Source organism: Aquarana catesbeiana, linkage group LG08 (assembly GCF_042186555.1).
Source record: "Aquarana catesbeiana isolate 2022-GZ linkage group LG08, ASM4218655v1, whole genome shotgun sequence".
Taxonomy (NCBI): domain Eukaryota; kingdom Metazoa; phylum Chordata; class Amphibia; order Anura; family Ranidae; genus Aquarana; species Aquarana catesbeiana.
The window spans coordinates 124,677,477-124,697,349 of record NC_133331.1 but is presented as its reverse complement, the minus strand read 5'-3'; positions in this window follow the sequence as shown (position 1 = coordinate 124,697,349).

Sequence of the window (19,873 nt, the reverse complement as noted above, 5' to 3'; positions counted from 1 at the left end):
CCTCCACCTATTTATTTCTAAAACATCTTTTTTATTAATCAATTCTTGAAAAGTACATATTTTACCGTTGAGTGTAATATCTTTTAATTGTACGTCTTTATGCTTAATCCACCTACCAAAGAAACTCTCTTTCCCTGGTGCAAAATAATAAGTGTCACTTAGTGGTATCAGTGGGGAATTATACCCCCACTTTTCCTATTTGTGTACCCCATCCCACGTTGCCATAGCTGTCTGTGTAAGCGTGTGAGTGTGCCCATCTAAATCTCTTATGTGTGTCGGGATCCATATCACTTTCCCGAGAGTAACTTTGCTAATCATACTTTCCAATTTGACCCACCTTTTTTCCTTATTTTTTTTTTACCCATTCAACTACCCGTGCCATAAGAATTGCATTGCCCCCTTGTGCCTTATCCCTCATAAGTATCGCCAAACTTATGCAAGGCTTTTTATTTTGCCAAATAAACCTACGTAGTAGTGTATTCAATTTTCTAAAATATACAGTATGTTTGGGATTGAGATTGGTAGCATTTGCATTTTATGTAATATTTTAGGTAGGGTTACCATTTTGAAACTATTTATCCTACCAATCCAAGACCTTTGTCTGGAAGCTATTTTATTTAAATCAGTTCTGATTTTGTTTAGCAGAGGGATAACATTTTGTTTGTAAATGGTTTCGTATGAGGGTGTTATTTTGACTCCTAAGTACTTTAGCTTGGTGTCCCTCCATATAAATGGGAAGTCCTGTTTATAAATTTGTTCCTCCTGTGGCATAACGCTTATATTAAGTATTTCTGATTTTGAAGGGTTCATTTTGAAATTTGCTACATCACCGTAAGTTTTTAGAGTTTTCAGTAGGTTAGGGAGGGTTATCCTAGGGCTGGTAATGTAAAACAAAATATCATTGGCATAGGCCGCCACTTTATGTACCTCATCAATCTGAATCCCCTTAATATTGGGATTTTGTCTTACCCTGGCCAGCAGCGGTTCTATTGAAAGGACAAACAATAATACTGATACTGTCCCGTTAATTTTGACCTTCGCTGTAGGGTGGTTATAAAGGGCATTTATCCAGTGAGTCATCCTAGGGCCCACTCCAAATGCCTCCAGTGTGTTCTGCATAAATCCCCAGTCTACTCTGTCAAATGCTTTTTCGGTGTCTATAGACAGTAGTAGCCCTGGGGATTTACTCTCTTTTATCTTTTGTACTAACAGAAGGGTTCTAATACCATTATTCCTACTTTCCCTACCTGGAATAAAGCCCACTTGATCAGTGTGTACCAGGTCATTCATTACTGTCTTCATTCTGCTAGCTAATATCTTTGCAAACAACTTCACGTCGGCATTCAATAGGGAGATGGGCCGGTAACTTGAGCACAGCGAGGGGTCCTTTCCTTCCTTAGGGATGATGATAATCGTGGCCTCAAGTGCTTCCCGTCGTATCTCCCAATTAGCGCCTATCCCGTTCATATAAGAGCACATTTTGGGCACTAAAATGTCACTGAACTTTTTATAATATACGGCCGACAGCCCATTGGGCTTTATTTAAAGCTTTTTCTGTCTGGATCAGATTCACAGGTTTTTGCAGCAGTGTCCCTTAGCTTTACTTTTAGATAGCGCGGGAGTTATTTACATATAAATGAAATAAATATGGTTTGGCAGTGAAAGGGTTACAAACAAAAAGGGGGGAGGGGGATTGGTTTCATAAAGGGTTCAAAAATGAAAAGAAAAACATTTGATTTGGCAGTGAAAGTGAAAATGGAAAAATAATTGGTGTGTAATAATGATAAAATAAAAGAACTGAAAAGATTTGATGTGCAGGGAGGATTTCTAAGGCTCCATTCACAATGTTATCATAAGAATAGAGATCTTTATTTCAGCCGTGGGACTGTAAGGGTTAAATCTCATTCACAATAACCGTCACTTCAAGAAAAACATGTTCTTCCAGGAGCCGTATCGCTATTAGATCCGTATACTGATCCTACAAGCTGAATTCACAAATAAAGACGTGGCTCCTTTAAGAAAAATCGTCAGTCATTTTTTTTGCTGAGTCATCATGAGATTTAAAAAAAAATCTCTGCCTATGATGTCATTGGCTGAGCCAATATAAAGTGGCGCAGGGAAGGAAGGCAGCAGAAGCTGAGAGATCACTGACCAGTGAAGACGTGTTTTTAATCTCTCCTGAGATTTTTCTTGCGATTTTATTGGATTTGATTTAATTCGATTCAATTTCATTGCGATTTCTATTTTCGTACATTTAAAGCATGTTTCTTTATTCTTAACCAGTTGCCAACTGCTGCACGCCGATGTACGTCGGCAGAATGGCACGGGCAGGCATAAGGGCTTACCTGTACATACCTGCCTGCCCGCGGGCGGGGGGTCCGACCAGACCCCCCCCCGTGCCTGCGGCGGTCGGATTAGCTTCAGGAGCAATCTGTGCTGAGGGGGAGGCCACTGATTCATGGCCACCCTCTCGCGATCGCTCCTGGCGAATAGAATGCTTCCTCTGCTTCTGTAATGTAAACCGAAGCGGAGGAAGTGATGTCATCGCTCCTCGTAAAGCCTTTTCATTCCGGCTTCCGAGGAGAGAAGACATCCACACTAATCACCCCCTGATCACCCCCCTGCACCCCCTGTCACAGTGACACTAATAGCAGTTTTTTTTTTTTTACTGCATTGGTGTCATTTGTGACTGTTATAAGTGGTAGAGCAGTTAGTGGCAAGCCCCTTTAGGTCTAGGGTACCCCCTAACCCCCCCAATAAAGGTTTAACCCCTTGATCACCCCCCCAGTAAACCCCTGTCGCCAGTGTCACTAAGCGATCTTTTTTCTGAGCGCCGTATTAGTGTCACAGGTGACGCTAGTTAGCCAGGTAAGTATTTAGGTTCAGCGTCAGGTTTTTATAGCGTCAGGTACCCCCATATACTACCTAATAAAGGTTTTAACCCCCTGATTGCCCCCTAGTTAACCCTTTCACCAGTGATCACCGTATAACTGTTACGGGTGACGCTGGTTAGTTAGTTTGTTTTTTATAGTGTCAGGGCACCTGCCGTTTATTACCTAATAAAGGTTCAACCCAATGATTGCCCGGTGGGTGATATAAGTTAGGTTTTAGGGTCAGATAGGGTCTGCGTCGCCCCAGGCAGCGTCAGGTTAGTGCCAGTACCGCTAACACCCACACACGCAGCATACACCTCCCTTAGTGGTATAGTATCTGAACCGATCAATATCTGATCTGATCAGATCTATACCAGCAGTTTAGGGTTCCCAAAAACGCAGCGTTAGCGGGATCAGCCCAGATACCTGCTAGCACCTGCGTTTTGCCCCTCCGACCAGCCCAGCCCACCCAAGTGCAGTATCGATCGATCGCTGTCACTTACAAAACACTAAACACATAACTGCAGCATTTGCAGAGTCAGACCTGATCCCTGCGATCCCTAACAGTTTTTTGGTAGCGTTTTGATACAGTCAGGAGCTTTTTTACCTGTGAGTCTCACTAGTGTACCACTAAATTTAGAGCCCAAAATGGCCAATCGAAGGTACACTAGTGAAGAGGCCTACACCTTTCTGAGCATGACAGATAGTGAAGAGGAAGTCACTCATCTGTCAGATTCAGGCTCAGAACCTGTAGACAGCAGCGGCTCCATGACAGATAGCTCTGACGACGGATTTGTGGTCCCTGCCAAGGTCAGGCGTACCAGACCTCAATCTTCTTCTGCTGTTGAGGTGCAATAACTGCAGGGCTCTCGTATGGAGCAGAGAAGTACTACCGCCGCTATTCCTTCTGGTGAACTGGCAAGCACCAGCGGCCTAGTACACCCTGGTTGTACATCCAGCACTGCAGTAACACTTGGTGACGTGGCGAGTCCCATAAGTGCAGTTCAAGCTGGCGAGGTGGCAAGCACAAGTAGTGTCCCGCTGCCACCAAGAAGACAAAGACAGGCCCGTCGAGCCAATAGTGCCCTTCCTGCTGCATTCACCAATCCTAATTGGGAACCCACCACTTCTGCAGCACCCGTACTTCCCCCATTCACTGGCCATCCCGGCATTCAGGTGGGAACAGTTGATTTTACGTCACTTGATTTTTATTCGCTGTTTTTCACCAAAGATCTCTATAGATCTATTGTGGACCAAAGCAATTTGTACGCTGGTCAACACATCGCCACTATTCCCCAGTCCTCCCTTGCCAGAGATTGGAAACCAATTACGGTTTCCGAATTTAAGATCTTTCTGGGCCTATCCCTCCTCATGGGCATAACCAAAAAGAGTGAGTTGCGGTCATATTGGTCCACTGACCCAATTCACCATATGCCCTTGTTCTCTGCCTCCATAACCAGGGAACGATATGAGCAGATCTTGTGGTTCATGCACTTCAACAACAATGAGCTCTGTTGTCCTCGTGGAGACCCTGGATACGATCGGCTCTAGAAAATTCGGCCCCTCGTAAACCACTTCAACCAACGTTTTGCAGACTTGTTTACTCCCCATCAAATTGTCTGCATTGATGAGTCCCTGATTACGTTTTCTGGCCGCTTTTCATTCAAACAGTATCTTCCCAGCAAGCGTGCCAGATACGGGGTCAAGATGTATAAGCTCTGTGACAGGGCCACAGGCTATACTTGTAGTTTAATGGTTTACGAGGGAAGAGATAGTCACGTAGCACCAACAAACTGCCCTGACTACATAGGAAGCGCTGGCTTGTGTGGGACTTGGTGTCACCCTTATTCGGAAAGGGGTACCACTTGTACGTGGACAATTATTACATGAGCGTGCCACTTTTTAGTCACTTGTTTGATCATCAGATTGGAGCATGTGGCACCGTGCGATCTAATCACCAGGGCTTTCCCCAGCGGCTTGTAGATTCCTGTCTTAGGCTGGGGGAGAGAGTCTGCTTGAAGTGTAATAACTTGCTCGCTATGAAGTGGAGGGATAATAAGAATGTTTTCGTTCTTACCTACCTTCATGCTGACACGACGGTCCAAATTACTACGGCGACTGGTGTTGTGGAGAAACCCCTCTGTGTCCACGAATATAACCAAAATATTGGAGGGGTGGACCTCAACGACCAGTTGGCGCCATTCCTAGTTGCCCGTAAGGCCAGGCACTGGTATAAAAAAGTGTGTGTATACTTATTTCAATTGGCTTTGCTGAACCCTCATGTGCTATACAGAGCTTCAGGACGAACTGGATCCTTCCTTAAATTCCATGAAAAGATCATCAGAGCCCTTCTGTTTCCAGACGGTGCTCCACCTCACCTTCCCAATCCAAATGCAGTAAGCCGGCTGCATGAGAGGCATTTTCCTTATGTCCTCCCGAGTACCCCCACCCAACGAACCCCCCCCAAGAAAATGTTGTGTCTGTAGAAAGCGCGGATATAGGCGTGACTCCCACTATTATTGTCCCTCCTGTCCTGACAATCCTGGTCTTTGCATTGGTGAATGTTTTTTTTTTTTTTTTATAATCAAAATTTATCTTTATTTCTTTTATAAATTCACACAATTCACATTTACACATTCTTCATAATAACTACACAAAGTTAACATAGTAAACATAGACGGTTAATTGGGAAACAAGCTAGTTACACAGTTCTCTTGTCAGCAGTTAACTGGTTGTGCTAACCCTAGATAGGGTTAGCATTGGTGAATGTTTTGAGCACTACCATATACTAGTTGAGTTTTAGCGTAGGGTACAGCATTGCACAGATTAGGCACACTTTCACAGGGTCTCCCAAGATGCCATCGCATTTTGAGAGACCCGAACCTGGAACCGAACCGTTACAGTTACAAATAAAAGTGTAAAAAAAAAAAAAAAAAAGTCGTTTTATTGTTTTCTCTCTCTCTATTCTCTCTCTATTGTTTTGCTCTTTTTTACTGTATCCTATTCTGCAATGTTTTATTGTTATTATGTTTTATCATGTTGGCTTTTCAGGTATGTAATTTTTTTATACTTTACTGTTTACTGTGTTAACCATTTGTTAGCCATTTTTTTGTTTTCAGGTACGCTATTCAGCTGCAGCGCGGATTTATTTATCTTGATAGCAACAGCGTTTGCTCCCACGATACATAAAGCCGTGACTCCAGCACTGTCGGAGGTGATTTCACCACCACAGTTAAAAAAAAGAGCATATATGCCGAAGCATGGGGGCAGCAGGGGTGGAGGAGTGATTTGCTCCTAACTTTTGGGGCAGATGACCCCATGCTTCGGCATATATATATTTTAGGCACAGGTTGCGTTAAAAAATGTTTTGTTTTTTTTTACTATTTTTTTGTTGTATATGCTTTGCAGGTATGTCTTACTGTTATACTGTAATGTTACTTTGTTTTATTGTTAACCATCATTTGCTTAGCAGGTATGCCATTCGGCTGCAGCGCGGATTTATTTATCTTGACAGCAACAGCATTTGCTCCCATGATACATAAAGCCATGACTCCAGCACAGTTAAAAAAAAGTGCATATATGCCGAAGCATGGGGGCAGCAGGGGTGGAGGAGCGATTTGCTCCTAACTTTTGGGGCAGATGCCCCCATGCTTCGGCATATATAAATGGTGCATGTATGCCCATCATTAGAAGTGGGTGGATGAAGGGAGGTATTCTAATGGTGGGCATACCCACCGATCAATCTCTTTTTTTCGTTCAGCCCACAGGCTGCATGAAAAAAAAGATTACAATGTATGCCCAACAAGGACCAGCAACTTACTGGTATGTTGCTGGGACTTTGAGTGGTTATACCAGAATGATGCCTGCAGGTTTAGGTATCATCTTGGTATCATTCTTTTCAGCCAGCGGTCGGCTTTCATGTAAAAGCAATCCTAACGGCTAATTAGCCTCCAGACTGCTTTTACAAGCAGTGGGAGGGAATGTCCCCCCCTCCCCCTGTCTTCCATGGTTTTCTTTGGCTCTCCTGTCCCAACAGGGAACCTAAGAATGCAGCCGGTGGTTCCGCCAGCTGACCATAGAGCTGACCAGAGACCAGAATGGCTCCAATCATCTCTATGGCCTAAGAAACCGGAAGCTACAAGCATTTCATGATTTAGATTTCGCCGGATATAAACAGCGCCATTGGGAAATTGGGAAAGCATTTTATCACACCAATCTTGGTGTGGTCAGATGCTTTGAGGGCAGAGGAGAGATCTAGGGTCTAATAGACCCCAATTTTTTCAAAAAAGAGTACCTGTCACTACCTATTGCTATCATAGGGGATATTTACATTCCCTGAGATAATAATAAAAATGATAAAAAATATATAAATTAAAGGAACAGTTTAAAAATAAAATAAAAAAGCAAAATAAATAATTAGAAAAAAAAAAAGCACCCCTGTCCCCCCCTGCTCTTGCGCAAAGGCGAACACAATCATCGGTCTGGCGTCGTATGTAAACAGCAATTGCACCATGCATGTGAGATATCACCGCGAAGGTCAGATCGCAGGCAGTAATTTTAGCAGTAGACCTCCGTAAATCTAAAGTGGTAACCTGTAAAGGCGTTTATAGGCTTTTAAAAATGTATGTAGTTTGTTGCCGCTGCGCGTTTGTGCACAATTTTAAAGCATGTCGTGTTTGGTATCCATGTACTCGGCCTAAGATCATCTTTTTTATTTCATCAAACATTTGGGCAATATAGTGTGTTTTAGTGCATTCAAATTTAAAAAAGTGTGTTTTTTCCAAAAATCGCTGAGCAAATACTTTGTGAAAAGAAAAAATGAAACACCCACCATTTTAATCTGTAGGGCTTTTGCTTTCAAAAAATATATAATGTTTGGGGGTTTAAAATAATTTTCTTGCAAAAAAAAAAGATTTTTTCATGTAAACAAAAAGTGTCAGAAAGGGCTTTGTCTTCAAAGTGGTTAGAAGAGTGGGTGATGTGTGACATAAGCTTCTAAATGTTGTGCATAAAATGCCAGGACAGTTAAAAACCCCCCCAAATGACCCCATTTTGGAAATGAGACACCCCAAGCTATTTGCTGAGAGGCATGTCGAGTCCATGGAATATTTTATATTTTGACACAAGTTTTGCACAAAATTGTCACTAAATGATATATCGCTCAAACATGCCATGGGCATATGTGAAATTACACCCCAAAATACATTCTGTTGCTTCTCCCGAGTAAGGGGATACCACATGTGTGAGACTTTTTGGGAGCCTAGCCACGTACGGGACCCCGAAAACCAAGCACCGCTTCCAGGCTTTCTAAGGGTGTAAATTTTTGATTTCACTCCTCACTACCTATCACAGTTTTGGAGGCCATGGAATGCCCAGATGGCACAAACCCCCCCAAATGACCCCATTTTGGAAAGTAGACACCCCAAACTATTTGCTGAGAGGTATGTGAGTATTTTGCAGATCTCGTTTTTTGTCACAAAGTTTTGAAAATTGAAAAAAAAAATACATTTTTCTTTTCTTTCTTCATTTTCAAAAACAAATGAGAGCTACAAAATACTCACCATGCCTCTCAGCAAATAGCTTGGGGTGTCTACTTTCCAAAATGGGGTAATTTGTTTTTTTTTGCCATATTGGCATTTTGTGGCCTTCAAAACTATGATAGGTAGTGAGGAGTGAAATAAAAAATTTACGCCCTTAGAAATCCTGAAGGTGGTGCTTGGTTTTCGGGGCCCCATACGCGGCTAGGCTCCCAAAAAGTCCCACACATGTGGTATCCCCATACTCGGGAGAAGCAGCAGAATTTCTTTTGGGGTGTAATTTCACATATGCCCATGGCATGTGTGAGCAATATATAATTTAGTGATAACTTTGTGCAAAAAAAAAAAAAAAAGTTTGTCATTTTCCCGCAACTTGTGGCAAAATATAAAATATTCCATGGCTCAACATACCTCTCAGCAAATAGCTTGGGATGTCTACTTTCCAAAATAGGGTCATTTGGCTGGGTTTTGTGCCATCTTGGCATTTTATGGCTTTCAAAACTGTGATAGGTAGTGAGGAGTGAAATAAAAAATGTACGCCTTTAGAAATCCAGAAGGCGGTGCTTGGTTTCATACATGTGGTATCCCCGTACTCAGGAGAAGCAGGAAAATGTATTTTGTGGTGCAGTTCCACATATAACCATGGCATGTGTGAGCAATATATCATTTAGTGACAACTTTTTGTAAAACATTTTTTTTTGTCATTATTTAATCACTTGGGACAAAAAATAAAATATTCAACGGGCTCAACTTGCCTCTTAGCAATTTCTGTTGTCTACTTTCAGTGTCTACTTTCCAAAATGGGGTCATTTGGGGTGTTTTGTACTGCCCTGCCATTTTAGCACCTCAAGAAATGAGATAGGCAGTCATAAACTAAAAGCTGCGTAAATTCCAGAAAATGTACCCTAGTTTGTAGACGCTATAACTTTTGCGCAAATATACGCTTATTGACATTTTTTTAACAGACATGTGGCTGAATACATTTTGGCCTTAACCACTTGCCGACCGCCTAACGCAGGGGTCCTCAAACTTTTTAGACAGGGGGCCAGTTCACGGTCCCTCAGACTGTTGGGGGGCCGCACTATAGTTTAAAAAAAAAATGAACTAATTCCTGAATTCCTATGCACACATCTTTTTTGTAGTGCAAAAGAATAAAAGAATGAATAATAAATAATAATATATATAGGGGATGGACAGGGGGACAGAGGGATGGACAGGGGGACAGTGGGATGGACAGAGGGGTGGACAGGGGGACAGGGGGACAGAGGGACAGAGGGGTGGACAGGGGGACAGGGGGACAGTGGGGTGGACAGGGGGACAGAGGGATGGACAGGGGGACAGAGGGATGGACAGGGGGACAGAGGGGTGGACAGGGGGTGGACAGGGGGACAGTGGGGGGGACAGTGGGGTGGACAGGGGGACAGTGGGGTGGACAGAGGGGTGGACAGGGGGACAGTGGGATGGACAGGGGGACAGAGGGATGGACAGGGGGACAGAGGGATGGACAGGGGGACAGAGGGATGGACAGGGGGACAGAGGGGTGGACAGGGGCACAGAGGGGGGGGCAGTGGGGTGGACAGAGGGATGGACAGGGGGACAGTGGGATGGACAGGGGGACAGAGGGGTGGACAGGGGGACAGTGGGGTGGACAGGGGGACAGTGGGGTGGACAGGGGGACAGAGGGGTGGACAGGGGGACAGTGGGGTGGACAGGGGGACAGTGGGGTGGACATGGGGACAGAGGGGGGGACAGGGGGGTGGACAGGGGGACAGTGGGATGTACAGGGGGACAGTGGGATGGACAGGGGGACAGTGGGATGGACAGGGGGACAGAGGGGTGGACAGGGGGACAGTGGGGTGGACAGTGGGACAGAGGGGGGACAGTGGGGTGGACAGGGGGACAGTGGGGTGGACAGGGGGACAGAGGGGGGACAGGGGGACAGAAGGGTGGACAGAGGGGGGGACAGAGGGGTGGACAGAGGGGGGGACAGGGGGACAGAGGGGTGGACAGAGGGGGGGACAGGGGGACAGAGGGGGGGACAGGGGGACAGAGGGGTGGACAGAGGGGGGACAGGGGGACAGAGGGGGGACAGGGGGACAGTGGGGTGGACAGGGGGACAGAGGGGGGGACAGTGGGGGGGACAGGGGGACAGTGGGGTGGACAGGGGGACAGAGGGGGGGACAGTGGGGTGGACAGGGGTACAGAGGGGTGGACAGAGGGGGGGACAGGGGGACAGAGGGGTGGACAGAGGGACAGTGGGGTGGACAGGGGGACAGTGGGGTGGACAGGGGGACAGTGGGATGGACAGGGGGACAGAGGGGTGGACAGGGGGACAGTGGGGTGGACAGGGGGACAGTGGGGTGGACAGGGGGACAGTGGGGTGGACAGGGGGACAGTGGGATGGACAGGGGGACAGTGGGGTGGACAGGGGGACAGAGGGGGGGACAGTGGGGTGGACAGGGGGACAGTGGGATGGACAGGGGGACAGTGGGATGGACAGGGGGACAGAGGGGGGGGACAGGGGGACAGTGGGGTGGACAGGGGGACAGAGGGATGGACAGGGGGACAGAGGGGTGGACAGGGGGACAGAGGGGGGGACAGGGGGACAGAGGGGGGGACAGTGGGGTGGACAGGGGGACAGTGGGGTGGACAGGGGGACAGTGGGGTGGACAGGGGGACAGTGGGATGGACAGGGGGACAGAGGGGTGGACAGGGGGACAGTGGGGTGGACAGGGGGACAGAGAGGTGGACAGGGGGACAGAGGGGTGGACAGGGGGACAGTGGGGTGGACAGGGGGACAGAGGGGTGGACAGGAGGACAGTGGGACAGTGGGGTGGACAGGGGGACAGTGGGACAGTGGGGTCCTCACTTGTTCGTAGGCTGTTGCTTGAAGCCTCTGCTCTCTCTGTCACTCTTCGCGCCTCCTGTCTCCGTGCGGGACTGTGCTGGGAACTACACTTCCCAGCATGCAGCGCGGCACACGGAGCCCTCCATTACTGGTGTGGGGGAGGCGGCTTGAGCGGAGCGGAGCGGATATGCTCCCTGCCGAAGCCGAGCCGACCTGGCCCCGGCCCGAGCCTGGATTGTCGGGAATCCAGCCCTGGGTGGATTGGGCCGGATAAATGTCCTCGGCGTGCCGCATGTGGCCCGCGGGCCGTAGTTTGAGGACCCCTGGCCTAACGCATATATACGGCGGCAGAATGGCACGGGCAGGCAGAATCACGTACCTGTACGTGATCTGCCTCCCGCGGACCCCCCCCCCCGGTGCCATAGGCGGTCGGCTCTCGTTCGCGGGCGATGAGAGGTGAGGGGGAGGCCATCCATTGTTGGCCACCCCCTCCCGATCGCTCCCGGCGAATGAAAACGCTTCCTTTCCCTCTGTAATGTAAACAGAGGGAAAGGAAGTGATGTCATCCCTCCTCGAGCCGGTCTTTTCGTCCCGGCGCAGAGGAGAGAAGACATCCAAGTAAGTGCACCAACACTACACTTACAGTAGAACACGCAGGCACACTTTTCACCCCCCGATCACCCCCCTGTACCCCCTGTCACTCTGACACCAATAGCAGTTTTTTTTTTTTTTTTGCATTGGTGTCAGTTTGTGTCAGTTACAAGTGTTAGGGCAGTTAGGTTAGCCCCCTTTAGGTCTAGGGTACCCCCCTTTAGGTCCAGGGTACCCCCCTAACCCCCCCTAATAAAAGTTAACCCCTTGATTACCCCCCGTCGCCAGTGTCGCTAAGCGATCGTTTTTCTGATCGCTGTATTAGTGACACAGGTGACGCTAGTTAGGGAGGTAAGTATATAGGTTCGCTGTCAGTGTTTTATAGCGACAGGGACCCCCATATACTACCTGCTAAAGGTTTTAACCCCTTGATTGCCCCCTAGTTAACCCTTTCACCAGAGATCACCGTATAAGTGTTACGGGTGACGCTGGTTAGCTAGTTTGTTTTTTGTAGTTTATTATAGTTTATTACAGTTTATTATAGTTTATTATAGTTTTAGGGCACCCGCCGTTTATTACCTTATAAAGGTTTAACCCCCTAATTGCCCGGCGGTGATATAAGTTAAGTTTTTAGGATCTGATAAGGTCTGCGTCGCCCCAGGCAGCGTCAGGTTAGCGCCAGTACCGCTAAAACCCACGCACGCAGCATACACCTCCCTTAGTGCTATAGTATCTGAACGGATCGATATCTGATCCGATCAGATCTATACTCCCCAGCAGTTTAGGGTTCCCTGAAACACAGTGTTAGCGGGATCAGCCCAGATACCTGCTAGCACCTGCGTTTTGCCCCTCGGCCTAGCCCAGCCCACCCAAGTGCAGTATCGATCGATAACTGACACTTACAAAACACTAAGCACACATAACTGCAGCGTTCGCAGAGTCAGGCCTGATCCCTGCGATCGTTAATAGTTTTTTGGTAGCGTTTTGAATCAGTCGCTAACAGTCAGGAGCTTTTTTGCCTGTGAGTCTCACTAGTGTACCCCTAAATTTAGAGGCCAAAATGGCAAATCGAAGGTACACTAGTGAAGAGGCCTACACGTTTCTGAGTATGACAGATAGTGAAGAGGAAGTCACTCATCTGTCAAGTTCAGGCTCAGAATACGAACCTGTAGAGGACAGCGGCTCCATGACAGATAGCTCTGACAACGGAGTTGTGGTCCCTGCTAGGGTCAGGCGTACCAGACCCCAAACTTCTTCTGTCCTTGAAGTGCAAGAACCGCAGGGCTCTCGTATGGAGCAGAGAAGTACTAGTGCCGCTACTCCTTCTGGTGAACTGGCAAGCACCAGCGGCCTAGTACTCCCTGGTCGTACATTCAGCACTGCAGTATCACGTGGTGACGTGGCGAGTCCCATAAGTGCAGTTCAAGCTGGCGAGGTGGCAAGCACAAGTAGTGTCCCGCTGCCACCAAGAAGAAGACGAACACAGGCCCGTCGTGCCCATAGTGCCCTTCCTGCTGCATTCGCCAATCCGAATTGGGAACCCACCACTTCTGCAGCACCCGTACTTCCCCCTTTCACTGGCCAACCCGGAATTCAGGTGGAAACAGTTGACTTTACGCCACTGGATTTTTATTCGCTGTTTTTCACCGAAGATCTCTATAGATCTATTGTGGACCAAAGCAATTTGTACGCTGGTCAACACATCGCCACTATTCCCCAGTCCTCCCTTGCCAGAGATTGGAGACCAATTACGGTCTCCGAATTTAAGATCTTTCTGGGCCTTTCCCTCCTCATGGGCATAACCAAAAAGAGTGAGTTGCGGTCATATTGGTCCACTGACCCAATTCACCATATGCCCGGGTTCTCTTCCTCCATGACCAGGGCACGATACGAGCAGATTTTGTGGTTCATGCACTTCAACGACAATGAACTCTGTCGTCCTCGTGGAGACCCTGCATACGATCGGCTCTACAAAATTCGGCCCCTCGTAAACCACTTCAACCAGTGTTTTGCAGACTTGTTTACTCCCCATCAAGTTGTCTGCGTTGATGAGTCCCTGATTAAGTTTTCTGGCCGCTTGTCATTCAAACAGTACCTTCCCAGCAAGCGTGCCAGATACGGGGTCAAGATGTATAAGCTCTGTGACAGGGCCACAGGCTATACATGTAGATTTATGGTTTACGAGGGCAAAGATAGTCACGTAGAGCCGATAAACTGCCCTGACTACATAGGAAGCACTGGCAAGATAGTGTGGGACTTGGTGTCACCCTTATTCGGAAAGGGGTACCACTTGTACGTGGACAATTATTATACGAGCGTGCCACTTTTTGGTCACTTGTTTGATCATCAGATTGGAGCATGTGGCACCGTGCGACCTAATCGCCGGGGCTTTCCCCAGCAGCTTGTAGAGTCCCGTCTTAGGCTGGGGGAGAGAGCCTGCTTGCAGTATAATAATTTGCTCGCTATGAAGTGGAGGGACAATAAGAATGTTTTCGTTCTTACCTCCCTTCATGCAGACACGACGACCCAAATTACTACGGCGACTAGTGTTGTGGAGAAACCCCTCTGTGTCCACGAATACAACCTTAATATGGGAGGGGTGGACCTCAACGACCAGTTGTTGGCGCCGTACCTAGTTGCCCGTAAGGCCAGACGCTGGTACAAAAAAGTGTCTGTTTATTTATTTCAATTGGCTTTGCTGAATGCTCATGTGCTATACAGAGCTTCAGGACGGACTGGATCCTTCCTTAAATTCCAGGAAGAGATCGTCAGAGCCCTTCTGTATCCAGACGGTGCTCCACCTCACCTTCCCCAACCAAATGCAGTAAGCCGGCTGCATGGGAGGCATTTTCCTTATGTCCTCCAGAGTACCCCTACCCAACGAGCCCCCAAAAAAGATGTCGTGTCTGCAGCAAGCGCGGATTTAGGCGTGACACCCAGTATTATTGTCCCTCCTGTCCTGACAATCCTGGTCTATGCATTGGTGAATGTTTTGAACGCTACCATACACTAGTGGAGTATTAGCGTAGGGTTCAGCACGGCACAGACTAGGCACACTAACACAGGGTCTCCCAAGATGCCATCGCATTTTGAGAGACCCAAACCTGGTACAGTTACAGTTAAAAGTTAAAGTTACTAAAAAAAGTGTTAAAAAATAAAAAATAAAAAAATAAAAATACAAAAAAAATATAAAATAAAAAAAACAAAAATAGTTGTCGTTTTATTGTTCTCTCTCTCTATTGTTCTGCTCTTTTTTATTGTATTCTATACTGCAATGTTTTATTGTTATGTTTTTATCATGTTTGCTTTATAGGTATGCAATTTTTTTATACTTTGTTTTTTTATTGTTAACCACTTTTTTGTTTTCAGGTACGCCATTCAGCTGCAGAGCGGATTTATTTATCTTGACAGCAACAGCGTTTGCTCCCAGGATATATAAAGCCGTGACTCCAGCGCTGTCGGAGGTGATTTCACCACCACAGTTACATACTTCAGCATATATGCCGAAGCGTGGGGGCAGCAGTGGGTGGAGGAGCAATTTGCTCCTGCCTTTTGCGGGAGGATGCCCCCATGCTTCGGCATATATATATTTTAGGTAGGCACAGGTTGCGTTAAATGTTTTATTTTTTACTATGTTTTTTTTTGTATTTGCTTTGCAGGTATGGTAAGTATTACTATTATACTGTAATGTTACTTTGTTTTTTTGTTAACCATCATTTGCTTAGCAGGTACGCCATTCAGTTGCAGCGCGGATTTATTTATCTTGACAGCAACAGCGTTTGCTCCCACTATATATAAAGCCGTGACTCCAGCGCTGTCGGAGGTGATTTCAACACCACAGTTACATACTTCAGCATATATGCCGAAGCGTGGGGGCAGCAGTGGGTGGAGGAGCAATTTGCTCCTGCCTTTTGCGGGAGGATGCCCCCATGCTTCGGCATATATATATTTTAGGTAGGCACAGGTTGCGTTAAATGTTTTATTTTTTACTATGTTTTTTTTTGTATTTGCTTTGCAGGTATGGTAAGTATTACTGTTATACTGTAATGTTACTTTGTTTTTTTGTTAACCATCATTTGCTTAGCAGGTACGCCATTCAGTTGCAGCGCGGATTTATTTATCTTGACAGCAACAGCGTTTGCTCCCACGATATATAAAGCCGTGACTCCAGCGCTGTCGGAGGTGATTTCACCACCACAGTTACATACTTCAGCATATATGCCGAAGCGTGGGGGCAGCAGTGGGTGGAGGAGCAATTTGCTCCTGCCTTTTGCGGGAGGATGCCCCCATGCTTCGGCATATATAAATGGTGCATGTATGCCCATCATTAGAAGTGGGCGGATGAAGGGAGGTATTCTAATGGTGGGCATACCCACCGATCAATATCTTTTTTTCGTTCAGCCCACAGGCTGCATGAAAAAAAAGTTTACAATACAAGGACCAGCAACGTACTGGTATGTTGCTGGATTTTGAGTGGTTATACCAGAATGATGCCTGCAGGTTTAGGTATCATCTTGGTATCATTCTTTTCAGCCAGCGGTTGGCTTTCATTTAAAAGCAATCCTAGCGGCTAATTAGCCTCTAGACTGCTTTTACAAGCAGTGGGAGGGATCCCCCCCACCGTCTTCCATGTTTTTCTCTGGCTCTCCTGGCCCAACAGGGAACCTGAGAATGCAGCCGGTGATTCGGCCAGCTGACCACCATAGAGCTGATCAGAGACCAGAATGGCTCCAATCATCTCTATGGCCTAAGAAACCGGAAGCTAGGAGCATTTCATGACTTAGATTTCGCCGGATGTAAACAGCGCCATTGGGAAAGCATTTTATCACACCGATCTTGGTGTGGTCAGATGCTTTGAGGGCAGAGGAGAGATCTAGGGTCTAATAGACCCCAATTTTTTCAAAAAAGAGTACCTGTCACTACCTATTGCTATCATAGGGGATATTTACATTCCCTGAGATAACAATAAAAATGATAAAAAAAAAATAAAAATGAAAGGAACAGTTAAAAAATAAGATAAAAAATCAAAAAATTAATAAAGAAAAAAAAAAAAAAAAAAAAGCACCCCTGTCCCCCCCTGCTCTCGCGCAAAGGCAAATGCAAGCGTCGGTCTGGCGTCAAATGTAAACAGCAATTGCCCCATGCATGTGAGGTATCACCGCGAAGGTCAGATCGAGTGCAGTAATTTTAGCAGTAGACCTCCTCTGTAAATCTAAAGTGGTAACCTGTAAAGGCTTTTAAATGCTTTTAAAAATGTATTTAGTTTGTCGCCACTGCACGTTTGTGCGCAATTTTAAAGCATGTCATGTTTGGTATCCATGTACTCGGCCTAAGATCATCTTTTTTATTACATCAAACATTTGGTCTATATAGTGTGTTTTAGTGCATTAAAATTTTAAAAAGTGTGTTTTTTCCCCAAAAAATGCGTTTGAAAAATCGCTGCGCAAATACTGTGTGAAAAAAAAAAATGAAACACCCACCATTTTAATCTGTAGGGCATTTGCTTTAAAAAAATATATAATGTTTGGGGGTTCAAAGTAATTTTCTTGCAAAAAAAAATAATTTTTTCATGTAAACAAAAAGTGTCAGAAAGGGCTTTGTCTTCAAGTGGTTAGAAGAGTGGGTGATGTGTGACATAAGCTCCTAAATGTTGTGCATAAAATGCCAGGACAGTTCAAAACCCCCCCAAATGACCCCATTTTGGAAAGTAGACACCCCAAGCTATTTGCTGAGAGGCATGTCGAGTCCATGGAATATTTTATATTGTGACACAAGTTGCGGGAAAAAGACAATTTTTTTTTTTTTTTTTGCACAAAGTTGTCACTAAATGATATATTGCTCAAACATGCAATGGGAATATGTGAAATTACACCCCAAAATGCATTCTGTTGCTTCTCCTGAGTACGGAGATACCACATGTGTGAGACTTTTTGGGAGCCTAGCCGCGTACGGGACCCCGAAAACCAAGCACCGCCTTCAGGCTTTCTAAGGGCGTAAATTTTTGATTTCACTCTTCACTGCCTATCACAGTTTCGGAGGCCATGGAATGCCCAGATGGCACAAACCCCCCCCCCAAATGACCCCATTTTGGAAAATAGACACCCAAAGCTATTTGCTGAGAGGTATAGTGAGTATTTTGCAGACCTCACTTTTTGTCACAAACTTTTGAAAATTGAAAAAAGAAAAAAAAAAATATGTTTTTCTTGTCTTTCTTCATTTTCAAAAACAAATGAGAGCTGCAAAATACTCACCATGCCTCTCAGCAAATAGCTTGGGGTGTCTACTTTCCAAAATGGGGTCATTTTGGGGGGTTTTGTGCTATCTTGGCATTTTATGGCCTTCAAAACTGTGATGGGTAGTGAGGAGTGAAATCAAAAATTAACGCTCTTAGAAATCCTGAAGGCGGTGATTGGATTTTGGGGCCCCGTATGAAGCTAGGCACCCAAAAAGTGCCACTCATGTGGTATCCCCGTACTCAGGAGAAGCAGCAGAATGTATTTTGGGGTGTAATTCCACATATGCCCATGGCATGTTTGAGCAATATATCATTTAGTGACAACTTTGTGCAAAAAAAAAAAAATAAAAAATTGTCACTTTCCCGCAACTTGTGTCAAAAAATACAATATTCCATGGACTCAACATGCCTCTCAGCAAATAGCTTGGGGTGTCTACTTTCCAAAATGGGGTCATTTGGGGGAGTTTTGTGCCATCTTGGCATTTTATGGCCTTCAAAACTGTGATAGGTAGTGAGGAGTGAAATCAAAAATTTATGCCCTTAGAAATCCTGAAGGCGGTGCTTGGTTTTCGGGGGTCCGTACGCGGCTAGGCTCCCAAAAAGTCCCACACATGTGGTATCCCCGTACTCAGGAGAAGCAGCAGAATGTATTTTGGGGTGTAATTCCACATATGCCCATGGCATGTTTGAGCAATATATCATTTTGTGACAACTTTGTGCAAAAAAAAAAAAAAAAAAATTGTCACATTCCCGCAACTTGTGTCAAAAAATAAAATATTCCATGGACTCAACATGCCTCTCAGCAAATAGCTTGGGGTGTCTACTTTCCAAAATGGGGTCATTTGGGGGGGTTTTGTGCCATCTTGGCATTTTATGGCCTTCAAAACTGTGATAGGTAGTGAGGAGTGAAATCAAAAATTTATGCCCTTTGAAATCCTGAAGGCGGTGCTTGGTTTTCGGGGCCCCGTACGCGGCTAGGCTCCCAAAAAGTCCCACACATGTGGTATCCCCGTACTCAGGAGAAGCAGCTAAATGTATTTTGGGGTGCAATTCCACATAGGCGCATGGCCTGTGTGAGCAATATATCATTTAGTGACAACTTTTTGTAATTTTTTTTTTTTTTTTTTGTCATTATTCAATCACTTGGGACAAAAAAAATAAATATTCAATGGGTTCAAAAATACTCACCATGCCTCTCAGCAAATAGCTTGGGGTGTCTACTTTCCAAAATGGGGTCATTTTGGGGGGTTTTGTGCTATCTTGGCATTTTATGGCCTTCAAAACTGTGATGGGTAGTGAGGAGTGAAATCAAAAATTTATGCCCTTAGAAATCCTGAAGGCGGTGCTTGGTTTTCGGGGCTCCGTACGCGGCTAGGCTCCCAAAAAGTCCCACACATGTGGTATCCCCGTACTCAGGAGAAGCAGCAGAATGTATTTTGGGGTGTAATTCCACATATGCCCATGGCATGTTTGAGCAATATATCATTTTGTGACAACTTTGTGCAAAAAAAAAAAAAAAAATTGTCACATTCCCGCAAATTGTGTCAAAAAATAAAATATTCCATGGACTCAACATGCCTCTCAGCAAATAGCTTGGGGTGTCTACTTTCCAAAATGGGGTCATTTGGGGGGGTTTTGTGCCATCTTGGCATTTTATGGCCTTCAAAACTGTGATAGGTAGTGAGGAGTGAAATCAAAAATTTATGCCCTTTGAAATCCTGAAGGCGGTGCTTGGTTTTCGGGGCCCCGTACGCGGCTAGGCTCCCAAAAAGTCCCACACATGTGGTAT